This window comes from Rhamphochromis longiceps, linkage group LG3 (genome assembly GCF_057381845.1).
Source record: "Rhamphochromis longiceps isolate RC_006_pf linkage group LG3, R_longiceps_female_GT1.1, whole genome shotgun sequence".
Taxonomy (NCBI): Eukaryota; Metazoa; Chordata; class Actinopteri; order Cichliformes; family Cichlidae; genus Rhamphochromis; species Rhamphochromis longiceps.
The window spans coordinates 53,226,732-53,240,547 of record NC_140559.1 but is presented as its reverse complement, the minus strand read 5'-3'; positions in this window follow the sequence as shown (position 1 = coordinate 53,240,547).

Sequence of the window (13,816 nt, the reverse complement as noted above, 5' to 3'; positions counted from 1 at the left end):
CAGAAATGTTTGGACGGTGACACAACTTTCATAATCTACCCTCCGTGTGACACCAAAAGAAGATTTCAAAAAGAAAAGAAAACAATCACACCGGTCTCTTTTCTCTTTTAAATTTAATTGGAAAATGATTTAAAAGCTGTTTCACGGCTACATGTTTTTTTATTCTTTCAACACGTGAGTGGTTAGGAAGGGCTGCCAGGAAAAAGACTCTTTTCCTTAAGAAGAACTGCACAGCTTCAGGTTTGCAAAGTTGCGTCTAAACAAGCTGCCTTTGCACAAACGAGACCTCAGTGGAGATTTTTTTGCCATAATGCACCACATTTGGCAAAAACCAAACAGCATATCAGCACCTCCTACCAGCTGTGAAGTACAGTGGTGGAGTGGTGATGATGTGGGCTTGTTTTGCAGCCTGATAACCTCAGAACAACAAACTCCTCTGAATACCAAGGTATTCCAGAGTGAGTGAGGACATATGTCTAACAGCTAAAGCTGAAATTGGGTCATCCAACAGGACAATGATCCCATGCACAGCAGCACCGATTGAACCACTGTTTTGAACTGTGCTTTGAACTGTGCATTAAAAGAATTCCTGCAAACCTCAATGAACTGAAGCAAGGCTATGAAGAAGAGTGGGCCAAAATTCTTTCACAACAATGTGCGAGGCCAATAAAACCGTACAAAATACCAGTCTTTGCTGCTAAAAGTAGTTCTTTAAGCAACTCAGTCATGAGGTGTTTTAATTTTTTCAAGACTGCATAGAGAAAGTCATCTTTTTCACATGTTCAATTCAATTCAATTTTATTTATATACCACCAAATCAAAGTCGCCTCAAGGCGCTTCATAGATACAGAGAAAAACCCAACACTCATATGACCCCCTATGAGCAAGCACTTTGGCGACAGTGGGAAGGAAAAACTCCCTTTTAACAGGAAGAAACCTCCGGCAGAACCAGGCTCAGGGAGGGGCGGGGCCACCTGCTGCGAGAGCTGCAGGGGTGAGAGAAGGAAAACAGGATAAAGACATGCTGTGGAAGAGAGACAGAGGTTAATAACAGATATGATTCAATGCAGAGAGGTCTGTTAATACATAGTGAGTGAGAAAGGTGACTGGAAAGGAAAAACTCAATGCATCATGGGAATCCCCCGGCAGCCTACGTCTATTGCAGCATAACTAAGGGAGGATCCAGGGTCACCTGGTCCAGCCCTAACTATATGCTTTAGCAAAAAGGAAAGTTTTAAGCCTAATCTTGAAAGTAGAGATAGTGTCTGTCTCCTGAATCCAAACTGGAAGCTGGTTCCACAGAAGAGGGGCCTGAAAACTGAAGGCTCTGCCTCCCATTCTACTTTTAAATACTCTAGGAACAACAAGTAGGCCTGCAGAGCGAGAGCAAAGTGCTCTAATAGGGTGATATGGTACTACAAGGTCATTAAGATAAGATGGGGCCTGATTATTTAAGACCTTGTATGTGAGGAGCAGGATTTTGAATTCAATTCTGGATTTAACAGGAAGCCAATGAAGGGAAGCCAAAACAGGAGAAATATGCTCTCTCTTTCTAGTCCCTGTCAGAAAGAGAGAGCATATTGTGCAATGTTTGTGCAATATAAATACTATGAGCACTCTAGACAGAGTTACAGTGAATTGTTGTGCTAATCCAGCAGTCCTCAACCCCCGGGGCAACCCCACGAGTCATTTGGTACCGGGCTCAAGTACGAATTTATGTTTTTCAGGGTTTTTATCAGTTTTTATCATTATTTTTTTAATTGTTTTTATCGTAAACTTGGTTAGCCTGGGTCTTTTCCTGTGTGATATGAATGAATCTTCTTTTTTAGGTATCGGTACTGATTTTATTTTGTTGTATTTATCCGCAGCATCTTACAGACCGGTCCGTGAAAATATTGTCGGTGGCGCGAAAAAGGTTGGGGACCGCTGACATGGCCGAATACTAACAAGTGGACAAATCGCAGTATCATGCAGTCTACCCACAACATGCAGCTTTTTTTGTGTGTTAGGGTACACTACACTACACTGCTACACTGTAGACCTAATGCCGTGCAATAAATCATCAAGCTCGAGGGCTCAAAAACCAATCTATTAGAGGAATAGCAGGAGCATTCGGAGCGCATGAACAGTTTTGCTATGGCACTTTATTGCGCATGCTGACAATGACCCGAAACATCTTGGCAAAGCGACCCAGGAGTTTTTATAATACAAAGAAGTGAAATATTCCACAGCGACTGAGTCAGTCCCCTGAAGTCAATCCAGTATCGAGTCGCATTTCGTGAGCCACTGAAAAAACGTAAAAGCAGAAAGACCCACAAGCAAACAACAGAAGACAGCTCCGGTAACAGCCTAGGAAAGCATTACAAAGGAGTAAACCCTTTTTTTTTAAACAATTTTCATGGCTTCAGGCAGACAAAGTATAAAAAAAAATTAACATTTCATTTTGTTCATGGTAATTTTGTCTGCTCCCTTGAAAATAAGTGACTGTGCATGAAAACGGCAGTAATTGTTCAATGGTTATTGCAATATTTTGTGCTCAGAATCTTGAATTAATGTGAGGAGTCTGCGCTTTGATTGCATCCTGATTGGTCTTTGATTTTAGTTCTAATGTAAGAAGAAGAAAATAAGACTATTAACATGCATAGCCAGAATTATGAAAATTGTGAAATGATCCAACAATAAAAGAGGGATAAAATGAATAAAAATGGCAAAGATTGTTTTTCAGTTGGGGAAAAAAATCAAAAGCACTACATCCACACATTTATTCTCATCACACTACATTATAAGTGACATAAATCTGCGTATTAGTTTATGAATTTCATGTGATACAGTTGCTGGCTTCCCTCTTTAGCAGATGAATGTGAAGACAGTGTGATTTGGCTTTAATTATCTTTTTATTTTCCACTTTCATGACTAAAATATCCAGATTAATATGGTGTATTTACATGTGAGCATGAGTCTTCGTGCAACATGTACCGTTGCCACGTGTGTGCTGAAAGGAATGATTCCAGGTGGGTGGGAGATGGAAGAAAAACACGTTTCTTGCCTCAAACACGAACACGACCATGAAGAATTCTCAGCTGCAAAAAGTAATTTTAGGGATGCTTCGTGAACCTGGAGGAGACTGGAGGCAGGTTATAGAAACACCTTGACATTCAAAATTTGTTTCCTTTGCTTCGCCTAATCTTGCGACGACAGAAGGATCGCCTCCTACTTTCATAGCCGCTTTTCAAAGCTGAGCCAGAGAGCAGAATCGCTTTGTGTGAGCACGTTGCATGCGGTTTTCTCCAGGGCAAATTGTCAGTCACTCCTCATAAAGTGTATAACTAGTTTTATACGTGTGTTAATTTTATTTTTACATTTGCAAAAACACTTCTCTTACCTTTGACGTGGTTCTTTCATGACACCGAACCTGCAGATTAAGAAGATGTGAAGTGTGTCATTCACACCGGGGTCTTCTGAGATGATCAGTTTTGTTTGCCACCAGGCTGCAGCTGCTCTTCAATTAGCTGTATTTGAGCAGATTTTGAAGATAGCAAGCGGGTTATGTTCATCTTAAAACATCTGTGTTTTTCTTTTAAGTGTATCCAACCTGTAGACACTTTTTCATAGGAAATATTTCTATGTCAGTACATCCTGTAACTTCCACCTTAGACTTAACGTTAGACAGTGACTTAAAATGCACATCTATCACTGAAACAGTGACTAAGGGAAACTTCTTGCTCCCTTGAGTAGTGCGTTGACATTTTTGAATACAGTGCATCGGTTCATTGCTCCGGGAAAAGAAAACAGGAAACAATCATTCATTTGTGTAAAATAGGAGAATTTAAGACGAAGACTGTTGCATGTTTGCAATATGCATGCGTACAACATGAATCATCAAATTATGGCCATCAGAGGAACAAGATTCATGATCGTGTTAACAAAGAAACCCCCTCAGGGCACTATGGATGCATCCATCTAAACGGACAATGACCTGATGAAACACAGAGAGCAGCGACATCGCCGCCATGATGCACTCAGCTCCAGTATCAACCTTTAGCTCGCACACGAGAGAGAGCAGGCAAACACTGATGGGAAATTAAACAAGGCCTTGTGCCATCAGATTAACAAGTTGTGCTTTTAATTAAAAAGAAACCCACTTTACACTTAGTGGCTCATCTCACATTTGCTAATAAATCTCATAAGTGTCCTTTTTTATTTTTTTAATCTCCTTTCTAACTTAGTAATCACCAAGTCTTGCATTGATCAACAAATGCATTGATCAGCAGTGCAGTCAATAATGTAATGTGTGACCCTTAAAAAGTAAATGCAGAAAGCAAATCCATTAGTTTTAATGTATTTGCACGTCACACTAGCACAGCTGGGCCTGTCTATGCTGCTGCTGCTGCTGCTTCCCGTTCTGAGTGTGTAAAACAGAGTTAAGAGCAACAACAGAGTGGATTGTTCCAGAGTCACATGACCCATCAGGAGATTAAAAGGGAAGATGCGGTGCTGTTACTGTTACTGTACAGAGCTATACTGTACATACTGTCCCTCTGCAGAGATGAGATGGAAGTGTTTCCGGACATCTCAACATTACACGCGAGACACAAAGAAGATCAGCGTGCATTTGTTGCCTACATCAACAACAGAGAGGACGGTGTGCTCTGATTGTTGTCATTTCACCACATGCAACAGATTTCTATTACAAATCGTGCATCTATAAACTTCTGTGGTGAATTTTTGCAGATCCCGTGACGTAACCTACGTATGCGGCTGATGTAGTTGGCGAAAGTTATTGGTGTATCCATGCATTACATGTTAATTACTGTGTGGTCATGTCCCCGTGTTTTATATATGGTCACAGCCAATAGAAAGAAAATAAAACGCTGGCACTTTTTTCCTTTGTTTTTCGTGGATACATATTTTTGTTTTTTGACTATTCCAATATTTCCCCTCCAAGGAATATCTTGGTCCTTATATTGGGAGGACGATTGTTATTCTGTCACAGATACGTAAGGAGGATTTGGTGACACTGAACAGGCCCAATGTGTAGTTACATTTCTAGGCAGGTGTACGTTGTAGGTTACGTCAGTTTCAGTGGGTTTTGCGGTTACAACATAGCTATGATGTAGATTTCCTACTGAAGTATAAACCCCTAGTTTGTCACTTCCAACACAAATCTTAGCATCTTTAGCTCAGTTGTCTATACTTATGCACCCATTTAATGTAATTGTACTCACTAACATGTTGAAAACCTCGTCCTTTACTCTTACTGGTCTCACTTACTGGTGAAGTACCAACCATTCTCTTTCTGACTTTCATTACTATTCTTTCCAGGCTCTCCTAAACCTGTTTCCTACTCACTCTACCGATCATTAAAACAAACATTATAATCCACAGAGATTCTTGGCTGACTTCAACCTGTCTATCACCCTGGCAAACAGAGAGGGCTTACAGGCAACCCCCCGTGTAATCCCCCCTCCACCTTGAACCCATCTGTCACTCCTACTGCACACCTCACCACTGTCTCACTGCCTTCGTCCATATCCTGCAGCGCTCTTATCTGCTTCTCTGTCAGCTGAATTCTTTTCTGTGATACTGCGCCTCGTCTCTCTGCACTCTGTCATGTGCTCTCTCTAAGCCCACAACAACAGACCAACTCCTTCTGGCCTTTTCTATCCTCCTGTAGAGTTCTCCCATTAGTGCTATTTTTTCACCTTGGACAGATTACCAGTCTTTTGCAGGGCTAACACACAGAGACACACAACCACTCACACTCACATTCGCTTCTATGGGCAATTTAGATGAATCAATTAACCTATCCCCACAAACTGCATGTCTTTGGACGGTGGGAGGAAGCCGGAGTACCCCGAGGGAACCCACGCAAACACGGGGAGAACATGCAAACTCCACACAGAAAGACCCCGGCCTGATGGTGGAATTGAACTCAGGATCTTCTTGCTGTGCGGCAACAGTGCTAACCACTGTGCAAATGTGCTGCAAAAGGAAAACTTTTCTACTTTAAATGTTTGAAACCCAGTGGGCAGGAGGTCAGAAGATCAGCAATATATCTTGAAGCTGTATCAAAAGTAAGCAATACAATTTTAAAGTCAGCTCCACAATAATCTGGGATCTATAGTGAAGTGACTTTAAAACCACTCAGATGTTTTCTCTCCTGCTGGACTTGCTTATGAGTTTCTACATCTGAGGCTTAGTGAGGCTTTGCTGCATAATGCACAAGAGCACTCCAGTGATGTAACAAAGATTAAATGAATGTATGAATTGCTATTTTTAAATTGTAGCAAGTACATTATTTTTTTACAACAGATTTTTGAACCACTTTTTTCTTCAGGGGAAATATGATTGGACAAAAAGTTAAAGGTCCAGACTGAGGTGTTTTTCAAAGATAGGGGACCCCAATGGGAGAAATGTGATAGGGAAATAGCCCTTGTTAGCTTAGAAGTCAAAACTTTGATATAATGGTTATGTTAGAAGTAATGTGGTAATAATACACTTAAAGCGAATAGAACTGAGAAAGATGACCTGATAAGAATAACGTCATCTAACTCACGTCATCAGCCCTGGAGATGTTTATGTTCAGTCAAAGATGAGTCATCCATGTTGAACTCACTCAGGAGTTTTCCTCCAGAGAGCATCACTCCTGTTCATGTGGTACATTAGGAACACTAACTTATTGATGAGGCTCCAGTCACAGGATCATCAGGAGCTCCCTGTATTCAGCAGACAGCCTGTTTCCCCGCCATCTTTTCACAGCACTGACACAATGCCCTTTGAAATGAACTCCTGCCATTGGAAACAGACGTCATGAATCTGTTCCAGTACAGCCCAGAGGACGACAAGCAAGTTGTTAAAATAAAAACAATAACGGGAAAGAAAAGGCTGTAAAAACAGCTTTTATCATTACCAGCCTCTGGTAGCAGATCAGCTAAAGCTCTCCATCCATCATCCCATTAGAGGTGGGGGAGTGTCCCCTGATTTTCAAGAACAAATTAGATTGCTGCTTGATATGTAATGGATAATTGCATTTAGCAGCGATTTTAATGGTATCAGTTACATGCTGAAGAAGCAGGTGGAGAGCTGCAGAATTCACTGCTCCAGCCTTTTTAGTATTTTACCAACCAAAGTACACATTAAGTCCATTATGCACAAGAAGGAGAGAAAGTGACAAACAAAGGTTTAAACACTGGTTTAATCAGCCAACATTAAACCTAATTTAAACATGGGAAAATAATATTGTTTGTCCACTTAGAGTCAAGCACACTATCTGTATAGGCAGCACTGATCCTTACCTTTTAAGTCACGTGTCTCCGATTTGCATAAAAATTTTACAGTCCTGCATTGGGACTGGGATCGTACTCAAATCTCACAGGAGCAGTCGGTTTCAAGCACGAGTGGGCGGCTAAAAATAGACAAAGTGTACCACGAGCCGTTTTATTAAGTTGTGATTTTCAACAAGTTTGAATGTATTTCTTTGAAATGTGGCTCAGGGTTTTCTTCTGTTTTAAAGCTGCTATTATTTACAATATTATGACATTTCCATGTTTGTTTGCACACGTATTTGCACTTTTGATTGATTGTCAGCCTCAGTGTATTTGCGATTCAAAGCTGCGGCACACTACTACTCTTGCAAGGCTGAAACGACCTTGTAATTTCCCAAAATTAGAATATTCCTGAAACTCCAGAATTTTGTTCTAAGCTGATATTTTTGTTTTAGTGATGAACAAAACTTGATGAAAAAATTGCATTTGCTTCATTTTTTGATTTAAAATTTCATGGTAAAATATTTTCCATATTTTGTAGTATTGTGAAATTGAACTGTGTACTATTCAGACATACTCACTGGTTGTCTTTTGCCATATGAGGGCTGAAATGTGGGCCTTTTTTTTAACCATCCAATACTCATTTTTTCTATATATATATGTGTCCCAAATTACAGATCACGATTCATGTTGATAATGAGAAAAATCAGTGAAAATTTCAGGCTTTATGTTTAAAAGTGCTCAAGTTACTCAAGTTCACACCTGAAACTTGGTCGATGGATGAGTTTTCTAAAGAATATATGTTGAAAGCTTGCTAAATTTCACAGCACTCAGTATATATGTTCAAACTTTGGATCATAAATTGCAGCAGAAAATATTCTAAAGATTTGCTGACTCGAGATGGAATGACTCTAGAGTCTTTTAATCGCAGCAGCTGTTTCTGAGGAGGTCTGGGATTTGTGCCCTTTGACCTCTGTATAGCCACCACTGTCATAACTCTTAAAGCCTTCAGGTTATGTAAAGCTCTGGAAAGAGTGCTGAAGGCAGCACTTGGTAGCACTTACAAAGACATTAGTAGTCCATGGTGACCTACTGGTAACATAAACTGTGCTCTGAGATTGCTCATGCTTTTGTCTTCTGTTGAAAACATCTGAGCTCGTTTGTTTCGGACTAAACTAGAGAACAACTGTCTCCCACATTTGATAATGGCCCTCTCCTCCTCAAAGAAAGCTGAATTTCCATTAGCCCTTTTCGAAAACATTCCCATCCAGGTAGTTATGCACCACTTTAGCTTATCCAGAGACCATATACAGTCAGAGCTAACCACAGTTACAAAAACACACACACAGTAAGCTGCTCTGGCTTTGTGCTCCACACACGGCCAAGAAGGATACCAAATGAACTTGCTTTCCCACTGAGATTAGTGCAAATGCTCAAAGAATTAAAGCTTACCATCTCTAAGCTCCAAGCACGCACACACACATATACCAGAACAGCAATTCCAATAATGCTTGTCAAGTAACAATAGGACTGGATTGGCTCCAAAACAGTACTCATGCAAATAAAAGAGCAGCTTGACTTGTCCTTAGTGGTACTTCTGAGAAAAAGCAGGAGATTGGTATATTAATGATTCCCTCAAAACGCCCAGTGATATATTTCTTTCTTTCTGATATATGATATATTTTATGACCTGAAAGACTTACAGAGGGAATACCGTCATCCTGAGTTAACGTTAATGTAAGAATGCTATTCTTTTGCAAGTCAGTCCCAGTTTCTTCTGAGGGCAAATGGCTGTAGGTGCTTTATGTAAATTCCTTCCACAATTATGCTTCCATACTCACACGTTTACACACATGTGCTCTACATGTCAGGTAGCATTTTGTTGCTCTTACTGTAAATGGCATCCCACGCGACCCTGCCGTGCATTTGAGCGCACGTCTTTATATTCTCAGGAAATATTCTGACGAAATCCTTCAGAATTATGATTACCTCCCTCTCATGTCTTTCGTGCCCTCGAGGAAGACAATCTAGTTTCAACAAAACAAAATCAAATCTGTGAAGTCCCACTGTGAGATTATATCGCCTGAGTCTACAAGAAAATACCTGCAGTAGTTCAGTGGAAGTCTGTCTTGTGCAATCAAGGATGCATGATCGATATGCTGTTCTAATAATATAAACAAGCAGATTTCACAGTTCCTGATTACTTGTTTTTCTTTAATGCAAAGCATAACATGCTGAAGCATGCTTTTGATTTGTACACTGAAATCTTTCAATGTAATAATTGCGGTGGCTGAGGGTTTTTGAAATATAGTTGTTTAAGAAAGAAGAAGAAGAAGTAGAGTGCAAAAATGGCTTCCCTGGCTTAATCCAAAGGGAATATAATCCAATAAGTATATAATAGGTATAGAAGGTGGATTATACAACCTTATATGATTATTCTGTGCACATTTTTCTTCTTCAGTTTTCGTCCTGATTCATTCTTTCACCCAATAAGGCTGTGCCCTTTTTGATGATATCATTGTTTTGGGCAACTATTTTTCTCCTCCTGACATGACATGCAGCTGTTAGTCATCCAAATCACACCTGTTGGCAGACGTTAATTATTGCACGACAGACCACTCTCTGCTCAAGATAAAACAGGCCTGAAACATCTTGCCCAGGAGGTGCCTAGGAAGCAAGCCTAATCAAATGCCTGAAACACTTTAGTTGGCTCCTTTGGATGTGGAGGAGTCAACGGGTCTATTTCGAGTCCTACCTGGATGACTGAACATCTCACCCTATCTCTAAGGCTGAACCCAGGAACCCTTCAGAGAAAGCTCAAGATGTCATTCTTTCGATCATTACCCAGAGTTCATAGCCATCGATAAGGGTATGGACGTAGATAGACCAATAAAACGAGGAAAAAGTTAAAAACTTCATGACGGACCAGTACAACATCTGCATCGCTGTAGATCAGGGGTGCCCAATCCCAGTCCTTGAGAGCTAGATGCATCCCTACTCCAACACAGCTGAATCAAATGGTTTGATTACCTCTTCAGCATGCCATCAAGTTTGGCAAAGGCCTGATAACAAGCCATTCATTTGATTCAGGTGTGTCGGAACAAGGATGCATCTAAAAGCTGTAGGACGGTAGCTCTCGAGGACTGGGATTGGGAACCTCTGCTGTAGATACTGCAGCAATCTATCTGTCAATCTTCACCTTTTATTTTTTGGTTACAAATTAAATGTGTTTATATCGTACATTTAATTTTTAGCTTATATACTTACTTCACTACGTAGATGAAGTGGTTCAGCTAGCTATAATTGAAGAAAGACTGTGGCTGAGCTTGTGGCTAGGGAGCCCCCTAGTGGATGTTACATAAAAAAAATTACATTACAATAAAAAAGGTAGAATCCCTTGGATTCTCTGTCAGACCCACCTATTGCTCATCACATCTAAATTCACATCTGAAAACACTTCAGACTTCACTAGTGCATGATACCACAGGGCTACATCCATCTTTTATTTACAGTCTACAAGCCTTTATGCTCTGCTGACTTTAGCTTTATATTTAGTGCACAGACATCATACAAATATAAATATCCTCATCTGAGTCTAGGCAAACTGATACTTCCGTAAATATATGTATGCAGCCATATTTTGAAGAGTATAATATAAATGGGCTAAACATTGATAGGGGTGTGGAACTAAAACAGGTATAATTTAAGCTGTTTCCAAAAATAATGTGATTTGTCCCAGTGCCTTTTTTCAGATAATTAAAAACCTAAGTTATGAAAATAGCTTCTGTCAACAGCTTCCATCTGACCCCCTTCCGCCAAAACTGCTAGGATGTAGAGGATTTTCTAATTTCATGCTCTTGTTCCCATCTTAGGGAATTTAACTAAAACCTCTCAAGGAAGCAAACAACTTAGCAGAACCGACTTAACGTTCATTTAACCTCAGTTGCTCAGTGAATAAAACTAAGACGGAAGTGAAATTCAAAATTGGGCAAAAACGAGCGAAAAGAGCAACTAGTGTGCACGAAAAGTGCTAAAAACCACCGGGCAAACTTTGCCTGATCCCCAGGAGTAAATCAAAAAGACACAGCGGATTAGTATGTTGGTGCAAAGCTCCTATTGACCTAGAAGTGTGTGCGTTCATCACAACAAAATTGGGAAGCAAATTCATGTGTGCATTTTGTGCACATGTGTGTGTGTGTGTGTGTGTGCTCTTTGTGTAAGACTGATTAAGCTCCAATCATATCAGTGCACCTAATCCCTTTACACAGACCCTCATAGTTCAGACTGACTGCTCAACATCCATCCCAGTCAAGCTCCTCACAGTGAAGTCCCTGCAACAGGATGCACAACATATACATTTAGGATAAAAATAGAGCTTTGAGCAAGGGCAGGCAAGTGGGATGTTGACAGGAGGTATAAAGAGTGACTGGAAAAAAAAACCTGGAAGATGGTGCAGGTGCGTGGGATATGAAAAGTTTAGCCAAAAAAGAAAAAGGCAAGATGGAGAACTGCCAGTGCCTTCAAGAAGCCACCGCCCAATGGGTGACATTAAGCCCTAATCAGCTGCTGACACGCAAACACACACATAGATATACGCACAGAAAGACAGAGTGTGTTTTCACATCAGGACCGGCTACATATTTATCCCCAAATGGTTTTGCCAGGTGCAGTGGGTTGGCAGAAGTTAAGTTTATTTTATTTTTTTCCTTTTTTCCACCAAAAAACACACATACCTCTTATCTCCCTTAAACAGATGTGCATGTTCCAGTTTCTTCATGACAAACTCATATACCCTGGCAGTGACATGTTTCACTGGGAGCATTTGTGTGTGCCTGAGAGAGAGTGACGGGGAGCGAGAGAGAGACGGCGAGTATGACTGTGCACGATTGCAGCAGCTCTCATTTCACGACAGAGCTCTCACCAAAGCCTTTTATGCAGACCCCTTTACAAAGCCCCTTCATCCACGCATACACACACATTCATCAAAAACCTTGTATTCCATTTTCCAAGACTGCAGCTCCCTGCACATCTTGATTGCACCTTTACAGCTCGGACCATCTGGCTCTCTCACATATAAACAGCCACAAAGTCCAAGAAAGCACTTGAATCAAGCAAACCAGCAATCAGGAACACATTTCCATGCCTTTTATTCTGTCCCTGCACTTTGCCTCTCATTGATCTTTTTCTGTATTCATCTACAAATGATGAATAGAAATAAACACAGAAGCGGGGCAGAACAAGATGCAAATGGGGTTTTTGAGTTAACATTTCGAAAAACTTTATGGGGATTTTTTTATTCTTTAATATAAACTTAGCTCAACAGGTAAGGAAATTTGTATTTGGTTGTGTATTTCATTTCTGTAACAATGCTTCTTTGATATAAATCTTTTACCATTGGAAAGCCTGTTTATGTCCTCTTAAGTGGTACTGCATTTGTAAGAAAAATACAACTGTGGGTTGAGCTGCATAGTTGCATATGTAAGATGCCTGTGAAAAACTTGCCAAATCTTCTCTGTCAATGCCAAACAGGTTATTCTGATACTGACTCTTGTTTTGAGCTTCTGGTACCCCTGGAGCTAACAATCAAGTGCCTGACTGGTACCTGATTAACAGTACCTGCTACAAGCATGCCATATTTGACTGATCTGGATAGGGCTTGTGCACAGAGAAACTTCAAGCATTTGTTCTGCAAAACCAAGTTGTAGCGTCGTTTGGAGTGAGCCATAGTACATCTCCAAATTGAAGGCCAGTTTCCATACAACAGAGGATGTCAGAGGCAGACCGCAAAGTGGTTGTTCTGAGAAGATAATACCACAATGTATTTAAGGAGTAATAACAATCAGTTGGGTAGATGAAACATTGAAATTGCTGCTTACTAAGATTAAAGAAATTTAACACAACAACTGAAAATAATAACGTCTCAGCAACTTAATAAAAATCTGTTTGTCTTGAATTTAAAAAAAAAAACAACTCTCTACCATCTATTACAGATGTTTAATTCAAATAATATTAAAATGTAGATGAAATTCTCTAAAAATGAATTATCAGTTTTATATACCTGCAAAATTCCCCACATATGTCAGTTTTATTCAGCATTAATAAATTAGCAGAGTAAACTAGAAATTGTTTCAAAGTAAGTTTAGTTAACTCCCAGTGTAACATTATTGGTGCTGTGTCTCTATTATGTTATTTATGCCCTTTTGTATTGAAGCTGTTCTGGATTCAGGTTACAGGCCTACTGTTAGCTAGCTAACGTTAGCATGCTAACCGACTAACTCTCAGGTCTAGGTTAGCTATTTTGTTGATAAGAAGCAGAGCCTGTGCATGTTGTATCGCAAAAGTTTGTTGGTTTTCTCTTTTCTATATACTTTTATTAACCTGTCTACTTGACATAACAGACCGTCCAGCAGAAGCTATTTTGAGAGAAGTTGGAACTTAAACTCAGCAAGGTAATGTTAGCTAAACTTTGCAAGGTATAAATTGCTAATCCTAGCTAAAATTAATATAACAGCTTTCTAATCTAAGAATAATCTAATTTACATGTGTTTAGT